The sequence below is a fragment of the Protopterus annectens genome, chromosome 7.part0, assembly GCF_019279795.1.
Source record: "Protopterus annectens isolate FY-2018-M chromosome 7.part0, PAN1.0, whole genome shotgun sequence".
Classification (NCBI taxonomy): domain Eukaryota; kingdom Metazoa; phylum Chordata; order Ceratodontiformes; family Protopteridae; genus Protopterus; species Protopterus annectens.
The window spans coordinates 1920600762-1920612956 of record NC_056739.1 but is presented as its reverse complement, the minus strand read 5'-3'; positions in this window follow the sequence as shown (position 1 = coordinate 1920612956).

The window sequence follows — 12195 nt, the reverse complement described above, 5'->3', positions numbered from 1 at the left end:
AATAAGTAAGGCTGATTGTTCCACTCAAATATGTCAATGGATACTGTTGACCAAGGTAGTTCAGGAATTTGGCTTAGCTGAAGTGGCTCTTTTTGCAAATGCGGCTTAGTACTATTGCATACTGAACAAGAAGAAAGCACTCTAGCAATGTCTTTCGATTGAAAAGGCCAAAATACGAGTCCTCTCTCCCTTCTTTTGGTAGAGTCAGAACCTGGGTGGCCACAATGCAAAATCTGAATGTATTCATGTTATAAGGAAGTAGGAAGAAGTTTAGGACCTTTGAAAATGATGCCCTCTTCTATCAGCATCTCATCTCTGTATGAAAAGTAAGGTTTCACTTTTGGCGGTACTCAGGATTGCTTTCATGGCCATCCTACATTGATGAAGTGGTTGAGCTTTTGCAAAATTGGATCAGTCTTTGTATGATCTCTCAGCTCATCAAGTCTTGTGGTAGAAAAATTATTCACTTTCATGACATCAAAGTCAAAATTCTCTGCATCAAGCTGTTCCATGGTATTTCTGGGTGATCTGGATAAGGTATCAGCTAGATAAAGAAGTTTGGCTATGCATATAATAGAACTGGTTGAGTTTAGTCTGAGGAATAATTTTTTTGAGTTCAATGGTATTTTATATCATCAGAAACAGGGGACTGCCATGGGGGCTTCTTTTGCCCCATGTATGCTAATACAATGATGAGTTTGTTTGAATATGAATGTATATATATAAATCAGTTTTATAAAAAAAATGTTAGTCAATATTACAGAAATATAGATGATCTTATATTTGTCTGCAAGGGTGGATATGAGGACGTTATGCAATTTGTTGGGGAACTGCAAAACAATAGATTTGATTTGAAGTTTGATGCACCAATATATGGCCAGCAAGTGATATTTTTAGATGTACATTTATAGGGGAGAGTAAATGAAGGTATTAAAACCAGAGTGCATAGAAAATTTCAGGATAGTAACCATTTCCTTCATGGAACTAGTTTTCATCCCTCACATCTTATGAAGTCACTTCCGTATGGTGAACTAACAAAGGTTAAAAGATTGTGTAATCATTAAGGTATTTTGGAAGAAGAATTTAAAACAAAAAGTGGAAATGTTTATTGAAAGAGGGTACGAAGAATGAATGGTAAAAAATCTTTGTATAGGGTGAAAAAGGAAAGTGTTAAACAGATCAAGTATAAATACAGTAGGAATATAATAAACAATGAATATGAACAGCAAAAAATATATATGGTTACCACTTATGACCTTTTGTGTGAACAGGTAGTTGCAATTATAAAACAACATTGGAATTATCTTTTTAAATTCAAAGAACTTACTGAGCTATGCAGGTTTCCTATCTTTTCCTTCAGGTGGGGTAGAAGTATCAAAGAAAGGCTGGTACATAGGAAATTTGTGATTCCATATAATAAAATGTATACGGTTCCTGTACGAAGGGGTACCTAACCCTGTGGTAAATGTATTTCATGTAGATATATAGTGTGTACTTTTGAGTATATATAAATGGACAAAGGTTTAATGTAGTGAATAGATTTTATTGTAATACAGAATGCATAGTTTATGCTTTGAAATGTCCATGTGACATGTTTTACATAGGGGAAAGCAAGAGGGCTTTCAAGTTGCATTTACAGGAACGTATTAGCGATATAAAGAATGGTAAACTTTAAAGCCCTTTGGCACAACATTTTTTGCAACATCATAATGGTGATCCAAAAGGTTTACAGGGTACAATTTTAGAAATGGTAGAAAAATATAATGAATTTGTTGATGTTAAAAAGAAGCTTCTGTACAAAGAAGCACTTTTCGTTTTAAAGTATGGCACTTTAGCCCCCATGGGGATTAACTTGGGATGTAGTGGACAGTTTTAATATAATTTTATATTGTTTAATTGTGTAATTGAATGATTAGTTAAGTGTGCTGAGTGGTTATTTGATTGTATAAAAGATGTGATTTGGTGCTGATTTTTTTATTCCATTGAAGGCACTGCTGTGCTGAGGTGCTAGAGATTAATAAATTCTACATTGTCTTTCTTTGGACGCTGGCTTGTTGTATTTTATTTTATTCTACTTTTCCATAGCATTTGATATTGTTATAGATAAAGTTTACCTTTTGTATAGACCATTTTGAAATTGTACTTTTGTTATCTGAGCATCATTCTTTGCAGTCTTTCTGGAGCTGAATGCATAGGCTTCTTTAAAATCATGACTAGAAGTTATTTCTATTTGGATAGCTTGGCCATAAATATAATCATGGAACTTCGAACATGCGAACACAATAGCCAAAAGTTCCTTCTCAATTTGAGCATACTGCATCTCAGTTTGAGTAAGAGTTCTAGATGCATAGGCAACAGGTCTTCTCTCTTGAAGAATAACCACACCAAGACCGAACTTTGAAGCATCACAGGAAAGAATACTGGTTTGTGGACATCATAGTACCTTAATGTAGAAGGGTTGGCAATTTGCTGTTTGAGGTTATCAAATGCTCTCTGGTGTTGTTCTAACCATGACCAAGCAACATTTTTGCATGTCAGCTCTCTCAAAGGTGCTGATAATTCACTAAAATCAGGGATAAATTTGCCCAAATAGTTAACCATACCAAGAAAACGCTGTAACGCTTGGACATTGTCTGGAGCTGGCATTTCAAGAATGGCTGTTTGCTTGGAAAGGTCTAGTCATAAGCCTGTTTTGGTAAATAAATGACCTACATAAGTAACTTTTGGTAGTCTGAATTTACACATCAGTGGATTAAGCTTTAAGTTCACGTCACGCGCTCGTCCAGAACTTTCATGAGATTTCTGTCATGCTCTGTTTTACCATTGCCTCCAACTAGTAAATCATCAATGATTATAGCACAGGGGCAGCCTGAAAAAATGTGCTCCATTGCATGCTGAAAGCCTTCACTGGCAGAATTTATTCCAAAAGGCATCCTGAGGAATCTGTATCTACAAAGTACTCCAAGATCCACGACTAGTAAATCCAAATGCAGCAAATATCCAACATGCAAAAAACATGCCAAACTGTAAAACCGCTACTTTATTAAAACATAAAGCTTTCAGGAACACCAAATCCCTTCTTCAGTGTATAAAAAACATTAAATTAACTTCACATAAACAGCAAGTAAAACAAGTCACATGTTAAAAACCCCCAATCAACAGTCATAAACAATTAAACACAATTAAACATACTTTTAAAAATACAACTCACCTATATCTCATTTTAAATTCATTTATCTTATTCTTAAAACAGGCTTTAACATAAACATTGTATTTAAGCCTGGAGAAGAGTCAGCTTGCAAACGTAAAATGCATTAATATTCCATTAATTCTAATTTACTATTATAATCACCTCCCCTTATATTTTTAGCCAAGATTTGTATTACCCTGAACTTATACATATGGCAACAATCTATTACATGATTAGCGAATGGATTTGTCAGCATTTTGCATCTAATATCTTACTGATGTTCTATAATACGATCTCTTATCCTTCTAGTTGACTTCCCTATATAAAAACAGAGGCATACAGAACAAGTTGCTAAATATATTATGAAAGTTGTATTACAAGTAGCTGAACATTTAAAAAAATATTTGTTTTCTGGTTACTTGATGTATAAATTCAGTTTAAAAAATAATGAACTTACAACTACAGCAGTTTAGGCATGAAAAAGTGCCTTTCTTACTTATATATTCCTGACAGACAGTCTGCTTCATATCCTTATAACATAATTGTTGTTTCAAACTTTTACAATTTCTAAAGGCAAATTGGGCCTTATCACCTATAAACTCTCTAGTTTTAGGCATCACCTGTATAATGTCCCAATTCTTAATAATTAGCTTTATTACAGCATATGATTCTCTACTATAATTCATAACATATCTTAACCTAATATTTTCTCCTGCTTAACTTCTAGGTACATCTCCCTCATGTGCAGAAAAATAGGACTTAGCACTGTGTTGCCTCTCACCAATCACTTCTCTTCTCATTTTTTTTAATAAACCTTCATCATAACCTCTTAACTTAAAATCATAGAGCATGTCTGTCATCTGTTGATTACATCTCTCTAAATCTGTATTAATCTTGCTCACCCTTAATAGCTGATTTTTAACAATACCCCTAAATGCATGACCAGGGTGCATGTTTTTTCGATGAAGGTACCTATTAGCCTGAACATCTTTTTTATACATAGCAGTATCTAGCTTGTTCTCATTCTTTATAACATGTACATCTAAAAATTGTATTTGTTCTTTAGAATAGTTCAATTTAAACTGCAAAAATCTAGTAGTAGTATCCAAATAAGAAACAAAATCACATAATTCTTGTTCATTCCCATTCCATATAAAAAAGACGTCATCCACAAACCTCAAAAAAATAATATCTTTTCATAATACCAATTATTTTCATTAAATATGAATTCAGATTCCCATCTTCCCAGGGATAGATTTGCATAAGTATTAGCTACAGATGTTCCCATAGCTACCCCCGAGGTTTGGTGAAACAATTGTTTATCAAACAGAAAGACATCAGAAATAAGAACTATATCCAAGAAATCACAGATGGCTTCTATTTGTCTTGGAATATGTCTTCCATATTTAATTATATATTTGAATACTGCTTGAATCCCATATTCATGGAGAATAACAGTAAATAGTGAACTAATATCTAATGTTACTAACAAAAATTTAGTATTCTGAACAGATGTATACCTAACGTACAATTTATGCAAGAAATCCCCTGTGACCCTTATAAAACTAGTTACCTCATTCAAAAAGGTTTCAGAACATCAGTTAAATACAGAGAAATAGGTTCTGTCACCTCAGCCCCTCCCAGAGACAATAGGCCTCATGGGGGGGAAGTGTCAGATTTTTATGAACTTTTGACAAACCATAAAGGACAGGTGTAATAGGACAGAGTATAGTGAAATAGTTATATAACTCTAATGGTATGCCACCTGTTAACTGTAAATCATAAATACAGCTGTCAACTCTAAAAATCAATTTCTTTAGTGCATCATTATCAGTTTTAGAAAATACAGTAGCATAAGATAAAAGGTCATACATCAATTCAATATAGTCTTTCTTATTTATAACAACAATAGCACCCCCTTTGTCCGCTTGTTTGATGAGAATAGTTGGTTCTTTTTGTAATTTCAACAAAGAAATATACTCTGTTTTAGAGAGGTTAAAGTTCTTTCCCCAGGCTTGTTTTTCATACAACTCCCTTATTTGCTTCTCACAAACATTGTGAAATGCAGCTAAAACCGGTGGGTTAACTGGTACAAATGCACTTGGTTTCTTATAAGGAAGAACATCTCCAGTATTTTAAATGTTAACTGTTAAATTAAGTACAAAAAGTTTCAGGTCTGTGAGCACGTTCTCTAGCATGTCACAGTTAGATGGAATAAAGTGCAACTCCTTATTAAACAAAAAACTATCATCTGGAGTCAGTTAAAAGCTAGAGAGATTAATTACTGACCATTGACATTATGACTGCTGGCAGTTCTGCTCCATGTCATCGGAGCACTGGAGCCTCTTATTTCCCTGGTTCTCCTATTTCTTGAATGACTCCTGGACTGATTTCATTGCTTTATTTGAACTTTCTCTGGCAAGTGCAATAAAAAGGACTGCCGCTGCTGCTGAGAGGTATTTCCATTAACCTCTGACTCATGCATATGCCTCACAGAAATCTCCTCATTCACATCACTGGTTGAAGCAGAGGCAGAAGGTAAAATCTGGTCTGGAGGTTCCATAACAGATGCAGTATTAACTGAAACAGCAGATGTTTCAATAAATTCATCCACCTGATACATAGAACCTCTATTAGGGGCTGAGTTGGTAGGTTTTACTTTTTGGATTACTCGTTCACTTTTCGGTCATGAAAAGATGTTCCCCATTTTAAAAACACTATTGTCTCTTTGAAGTTTCCATTTCTTGGCTGCCTCCAGTTGAAGTTCAAAGACATGCAAATGTTCCAACATCTCATTATATATCAGAACATTGTCTTTGAATGAAGGATAATTAGATATCGTTCTGTAGGTCCCTCTCTGTCTGTTCAAAATATTCATTCATAAGGGATATATAATCAACACTTCATTTCAGATTAAGGATCTGCCACTTTTTAAAAGTTCCAGGCAGGTGTTGTCATATGTAGGCATCTTCAAGATTCGTAAGCCCCTCGGCACCACCCCCAGAATCTGTATCTACCAATGGGGTATTGAATATAGTCAGTAGTGAAGATTTGCGATCAAGCATTTCTTGCTAAAATGAACTCTTTGCATCCAAGACAGAAAGAAACAGTGGCATTTGGCATGAGGGTGGCTATCTCCCTGACTGTTTGCTTAGGATGATGTCTCTTTAATGCCTTGTTCAAGTCTCTTGGTTCAATACATATTCTGATTTCATCTGAATTTTTTTATGAGCAGCTACCATGGAAGACACCCACTCAGTTGGTTCTGTGACTGGACAAATCACACCTTGCTGCACCATTTTGTCTAAAAAGACCTTGACTTTGTCCTGCATAACAGTTGGAACTTTCCTTGATCATCTGACCACTGGACTGACCTCTGGGTCCACTTTCATGCAGTACACAACTAGATGTTTGCCTAGCTTGTTGTCAAAAACATCAGCATACTCTCAGAAAATAGCATCACTAAAACTGGAACTGGGACATGTGCTTACATGATGTACTTCTTTGGTAAAAGAAAGCAGTTTCATTCTTAAACTGTCTCTGAGACCTAATAATGAATGCACAGGTCTTCTAACCACATAAAAATGCAAGCTGTAACTGTTCCCAACCAAATAGCATGAAAGCACTACTGAGCCTTCAGTTTGAATCTGTTCACCTCCATAAGCAACAGGCTTTGCACAATTAACCTAATTCAGTTGCTCATCAGCTCTCACTTTAGCAAATGTTTCTGCTGACATTAGATTACACTTTGAACCAGTGTCTACTTTAAGCTCTGTGGGTTTAGCATTGATCATGACAGTACAAAATACTTCATTCTTTGCCAATAAATCTACAGCATTAACCCTTTCACTGACCACTGATGCATCATCTACATAGAAAGTAGGGTTGCAGCTTTCTATATGATCAACCTGCTTTTTTGAGTGACCTTTCTTAATAACTTAAAGAGGCTTGCTTGACTTACAAAATTTTTAAAACTGGTTCAATTTTTTACACTTATGGCATTGTTGACCAAATGCTAAGCACTTCTCTCTTTTAGACTCTTGGTTGGCTCCACAATTATGACAGTTAACAATAAGACTTGACTTGAGTTTTGCTGAGTCAGCCTTATACTGCACTGAAGATATCCGTTTTGCTGAGCTAGTCTTAGAACTTGATAGAAAGTTACGCAGTCCCCCAGGAGAACTCACTCGGGTTGCCGCTGCCATGTGCTTAGGCCTGCTTCTGCTTGCCACATGCTGCATGCTGTCTACGTTTGCTCTAGAGGTTGTTGAAATCATGCTCTTATCACTTACAAGCATACTTGTGTGCCTTTCTGTGAGCTCATGGATTCGATAAATCTCTGTGGCTTTGCTTAATGTTAAATCACTGTCATGAAGCAAAATCTTTCTCACTGCAGCATTATTAACACCACACACAAAACTGTCCTTTATTAACTCAGCTTTCAAATCACCAAATCTGCACGTTTTAGCCTTATTTTTCAAGTCAGTGATATAAGCTGCAAAAGTTCCACCTGGCCTTTGGTCTCTTGTATAAAATAAATGCCTCTCTACAGTAACATTTGTCTGAGGGTTGCACATTTCTCTAAATTTACATTTCAAGCACTCAGATTCTTCCCTTGATTCAGCTGGTACCACAATATGGCAGTTTTCCCCCTCTCCTGCATATACCTTTGGTGCATACACAAAGGAATGCTCTCTTTCAATGGCTTCTGACCCAGCTAACTTAATCAAAATGAATTCCCTCATATGTACATCATTGTCAGAAAAAGCTGCTTGTATGAAAATATCATATTCCTGCTCAAATACTCTCCAATTCTCTGCTATATTATGATCAAACACAAGTGGACTGGGTTTGCAAAATATTTCTGCCATATCAACACACAGTATTTGAGGTGCTTGGAATTATGTGCAAACATACACACAAACTAGAATCTTGTTACAATAAGATTGCAAAATTTGCCAATAACTCTACTTTTAGAAGCCACCACTGTCTTGCCCTAAAGGAGCTACAGTGGTTAGAACTCCCTCAATTAATTAGTTACCACCAACTAGTGCTCACCTTTAACATACTAAACAATCCCCACAAAACTCCAACCCTAAACCAACTACTGAACCAATATTCAGCAAACCGTCCAATACGCTCATCCAACAAAACCCTGCTCTGTATATCCAAATCCAACAATACTTCAGGGAAAGCTCTTTTCTCTCATACAATCGCTAGGAAATGGAATAACCTCCCCCAAAATATCTCTTCTGCATCATCTATATTACTGTTCAAAAAGTTACTTAAGTCACACGTCTTGCAATTCTGGCTCTGTCCTTGCATCACATAATGCTTTCCTGCTCTCCACCAATTCTTCCTACATTCCTCTTTTCACTGCTCACTTTCTCTTTAATACAGTTGCCAAACACTGCCATACATGGCCTACTATGTGTAAATTATTATGTCTTCTGCGATATATCTTTTGATAGCATTGGTAAATCTGGAGATTTCTCTCCCAGTTTCTGCCATCCAGTGTCTACTATGTTTAAATTAAGTGTGCTTGGAAGAAACCATTTTAAATTTTCTACTGATTGTAAGATTTTATCCTTTTGATTGTAAAATTACCAGTGTGCATATTATTTGATGTGGAGCATTTCTCCCCAGGCCTCCGCTGTAAATGGACCTCATTCCAGTTGGACTTTCCAGGTAAACAAATGTAAAATAAAAATAAAATATAAATATGCCTAAACTCTATGCCAGAATTTGTAATTATGCCCAATAGCACAACAGACTCTTTGAAATATCTGCACTTTACCAAATAAGTGTCCATAGCTCAAGGATACTTTAAAGTCACTGCACTTTGTAAAACCACTCCTTATCAGTGTAAGAAATACTTTGAAATGAGTGTATTTTGTGAATGAACTGTACACAGCAGAAAATGCTCAGAGTAAAAAACACTTAGAAATGAATGCACTTTGGAAATAAACTGTACACAGCACAGAAACTCTTCAAAATGGCTGTACTTTTGCGAAATAACTCTGTACAGTGTAAGAAACACTTTGAAATGGTGGCACTCTGTAAATAAATATACACAGCACAAGAAACATTTTGAAGTGGCTACACTTTGACTGCACTTTGCAATGTAACTGTACTTTGCACACCGCAAACTCTTTGAAATAATTGCACCATAATAAAGCACACTCAATGCAAACACGTTGCACACTCTGAGATACTTCGAACAACTCTAGCTATGCTTTGAATGGTTTTGGTCAATGTGAAATAGCATTTTGTGCTCAAAACATGGTCTTTTATTAAAAAACATGCAGTCGCCTTGCTCTTTAACCTTATTTTGCCCTTTTATTGTACTCGTTATGGCCTTTTAATTTCTTGTCATGTTCGCTGTACTTTTCTTGTGCTCATTTTACTTTAAACATGCTTGTTATGCAAATTGAAGGTAATTCTGAGCCCTATATGAATATTTCTGCTAGTTTTATCAACTATCATGGTTTCAAACATTTTGTTTAATTGATAATGCGTTTTGTGCTACTTATTTAATTAATAATGTGTATTGTACCTTACAAATGCACCGTTTCATTTTCTTTGCAAAATAAATCATTTGTGCAAGTTCTGGTTACCTTAAGTTCATTTCTGTCCCTTTTTGTGTGCTTGAGCTCCATTTCACTCAACCAGCTCAAGCTGCCTTTACCTTCAACTCTGTACTTCATGGCTTGAAGAAGTTGCTCTCTTAATCCCTGTTCTGACACCATGCTCATCCGATCAGGATAAAACAGATGAACAGTCGTAGGTTCAATTCAAGTAGCTTTGCTACACACAAAGACATTAGGAATGAGGCTTGATAATTTATACTTAAATAAACTTATAAACAGACTGACTACCGCACACATACATGTTAACACTCTGGCTGTTCTCTCAAAATGGCACTGGTGTCTGCATGTGCTCACTATTTATATGCACATGCCTACATCTGGAAATGCTTCTTAAAGATACATACACAAGTTATGTTCTACAATAACTATAACTGTTTAATGACTATGCTATGAAAGTGTTGTGTTTACAAAAGTCTCCATGCTGGGCATGTTCCAGCAAGATGAACCAGTAGTGTTGCTTTGTTTATTTCATTTCTATATAAAAAGTTTCAGTCACTAGAAAATATAAATAAGCGCATTCAGTTTTTGGCTAGTATAGTCACTAGGCAACCTTCTACTCTAGGCAAGTTTAGCCAAGCAGAAAAATAATTTTGATGATTAATGAATAAATCAGTTTATTTATATAATTATAATTCTTTAACCAGGTAGTTTAGCTTGGAGATTCATACCAGTTCATCAGTAAAGAAGATTATGGGAGAGAAGACTGTGCTGCTATATATAATAAAAATAAATGGATTCCTAAGATGTTGTATGGGGTTACAGTACTTACAGGTAGTTTGAGTAAGTACAAGTACTGTTATGCAGATGAATGAGGCAACATACAGCATTAATAATGCAGCACTTTCATGAATATGGTAATTATTTACAGGCAGAATAGTTTCCAGCCGGTTGAAAAACAATGGAATGGATTCCCACAGTTTAAACAGACAGTGTGCATGTGGTCTGTGAGTGTATGCGTGTGCATGTGTGCATGTGTGCTCGTGTGTGTGTGTGTGTGTGTGTGTGTGTGTGTGTGTGTGTGTGTGTGTGTGTGTGTGTGTGTGTGTGTGTGTGTGCGTGCATGTGTGCATAAGGTGTGTGTGTGTGTGTGTGTGTGTGTGTGTGTTTGTGTGTGTGTGTGTGTGTATCTCTATCGATCTACATAGAGAGAGCAAGAGAGCAAACCCTCAGAATGGTATATTACTTAAAACCTTAAAATATTGTGTAGAAAAACTATACATAAAGGAATTTTCAAAATATTAATATGAAAATATGCTATATGTGCCTATTTAGCAATGTGGTTCTTGATACAGCTGCATTATAGCTAGTACTTCAGTCACAAATTTATTTTATTCAGTGCATAGTTCTGGACCTGTTAACACTGCTAAATGAAAACATTAACTCTACGTATAATGAAAGGCCTCGTAGCAATAAGTTAGAAATGGGTAGCATTTATGGGAAAGCCTGATATTTTGTGACATATATTTTTTGTTTTCTTATTAGCATAGAAAGTATATAGAGGAAAGAGAAATATAGTTTCCTGGTCTCGTTATTCCACATTATACACTGACATTGTCCTTTAGAAGGCTAGACTCCGGACTGCCTCTAAAAGAAATGAGTACAAGTTAGTATGCAAGTCAAGATGGTGAGCATCCCATTTCTTAGGCATGAAGTATCAAAAGACTGTGTCACCACTTTTGTAATGAGGTCATAGTATCTTATGGAGATGGCTGACCACTAGGCCTCAGGTCCTTTTTGATGTGTGTCATTTCGTTATCCCAGAAAAATCTTTGATTTGCTAAACATGCTTCCTGCGTAAGAGTTAATTAATGTGAGTCAAGCAGCTTTCAATTCTGACTCAACACAGCAAAGTAGCTGTATTATTCATATGCTAAAAACAGTGGAACAGTGGCATAGAGAAGGTGAAAGGATTATCCCCTCATATAGAAGTCAAGATAAAGAATGGCAAATGTAGCCAATAGTCTTGTATCACCAATAAAATAAGTTTGTCTATTAGAGCAAATTTAGCAGCTTGTTTAATTTTCTTTAAGGAGAATATGGAGATGAGAACTCATTACTAAGACAACTTCAGTGCTAGAGGCATTTATGGTTTGTATAGAGCAGGCATGGGCAAACTACGGCCCGAGGGCCACATGCGGCCCGTTAAACGTTTTGATTCGGCCCGCCAAACTTGAAAAAATTTAATAAATTTTAATAATTTTTTTTAAATTTTCGGCTGTCGAGGCTGACGTCATCACGTGCGCGATGACGTCAGTACCATCAGGCTACCAGCCAGTCGGAATTGAGCTCAAGGAGCTCGCATCATCATTTCCGGCTGGCTGGCGGTTAAGTTAACAGTCAGCAGGAATGCAACAT